We start from the raw sequence: 2,090 nt of genomic DNA on the forward strand, positions 1-2,090 counted from the left end.
ATGCATCAGAGAGTTGGACAATGACTAGGGAGGACAGAAGGAGAGTTGATGCCTTTGAGCTGTGGTGCTGGAGAAGAGTACTGAATGTACCATGGACTGCTAGGAAAACAAGCAGATTCATCTTGGAGAGGATTAAACCAAGCTACTCCTTGGAGGCAAGGATTCTGGGGCTTCGTCTGACATACTTTGTGCATAGGGTCGCTATGAGTCGCAAAGGACTCGACGGCACATAATAACAACAACAACAGTAAAAACATTTGGAAATAAACATTTTTAAAAAGTTACAAGAATAAAAATCTATACTTGAAATAGGTAAATCTGATGTACACTGTAAACTATGAAGTAGTATGAAATGAAAGATGACTTAAATAAATGAACCCGCCCATCAACAAACAAATGGATATAAAAACGAAGGTACATTCACACAATGGAGTATTACACAGCATTAAAAAACAATGAACTTATGAAACATTATACAACATAGGGGAGCTTGGAGGACATTATGTTAAGTGAAATTTCTCAATCACAAAAGGACAAATACTGTAGGTCAATGGAAGCAGTTGAGAACTCAAAGACAAGTTTCAAAGATGCCGCCCAAAAGAAAAAGCTGTACTGGAAAGGCCAGAAAAGGGGAAGCAGCCTCTGGGAGTAAAAGTGTTAACAAAATGACTCAGGGTCCTAAATGTGGTGGCAGTGCAATAAAGGTCAGGCATATTCTGCGTGAAAAATATGGCAGAATTATGGAAGCCATGGAAAAGTTAAAGTCTGGAATGAGATTCAATGATGTGGCTGCACAATATAGTGAAGATAAAGCCAGGCAAGGGGGCGACTTGGGCTGGATGACCCGAGGGTCCATGGTAGGGCCTTTGCCTTGCCTGTAAGTGCACTGGATAAGCCTGTGTTTACAGACCCTCCAGTCAAGACAAAATTTGGATACCATATTATTATGGTTGAAGGGAGAAAATAAAATCATATGAAAATAATAACCAAAAAAAGGACAAATACTGTATAACACTGCTGTTACAAAATAGGACAGATTGAAGAGTGATGGGAAGAAAGTGGGAAAATGAACATTGCAGTAGAACAGATGAGGGGAATAACTGTTTGAAAGGAATATATGAATAAGCATTATAAAATGGCAATAGTCTGGAAGAAGGGATGCATTGTGGGGTGGGGTGGGAGAGTAGGAATGAGGAAAAGAAAAGATGACACAATTAATTAAACAATAATGACATAAAAAAATGAACCTAAATAGATACCGAAGAAGAGTATTGACTATGCCATGGACTGCTAGAAGAACAAACAAGTTCATCCCAGAGAGGGTGAAACCAGGCTGCTTCATGGAGGTCAGGATTCTGAAGCTTTGTCTGACATACTTGGGCATGTTGCAAGAATGGACCAGTCCTTGGAGAGGGACATCATGTTTGGGAGGGTAGAGGGACAGTGTAAGAGAAAAGACCCTCGATGAGATGGATTGATTCAGTCACTGGGGGCGGGGAGAGGTGTGTCAGAGATAATAAGGTTGGCACAGGATAGAGTAGAGTTTAGGGCTGTTGTACATAGGGTTGCTATTAGTTGCAAGTGACTCTATGACACTTAGCAATAACAAATACTCAAGAATTACAAGAGTCTAGATGGTCAATTTCTCCTAAATTTTTCTAGTCAATGCTGTTCTTGTTGTTATGTGCCGTTGTCGCTTGCGACTTATAGCAACCCTATGTACAACAGCCCTAAACTCCGCTCTGTCCTGTGCCAATCGCACTGTCTCTGATATACCCATCACGATTACCCAAGTCACTGAATCAATCCACCTCATAGGGGGCCTTCCCTCCACCCGTGCTTTCGTCCCTCCACCCTACCAAGCATGATGTCCCTCACCAAGGACAGGGCCCTCCTTAAAATATGTCCAAAGTATGTTAGACGAAGCCTCAGAATCCTTGCCTCCAAGGAGCTGCCAGGTTTAACCCTCTCCAAGATGAATCTGTTTGTTTTCCTAGCAGTCTATGGTACCCTCAGTACTCTTCTCCAGCACCACAGCTCAAAGGCATCAATTCTCCTTCTATCCTCCCTAGTCATTGTCCAGCTCTCTG

This window comes from Elephantulus edwardii, unplaced genomic scaffold (assembly GCF_000299155.1).
Source record: "Elephantulus edwardii isolate Elephantulus edwardi_28Jun2011 unplaced genomic scaffold, EleEdw1.0 scaffold00138, whole genome shotgun sequence".
NCBI lineage: Eukaryota > Metazoa > Chordata > Mammalia > Macroscelidea > Macroscelididae > Elephantulus > Elephantulus edwardii.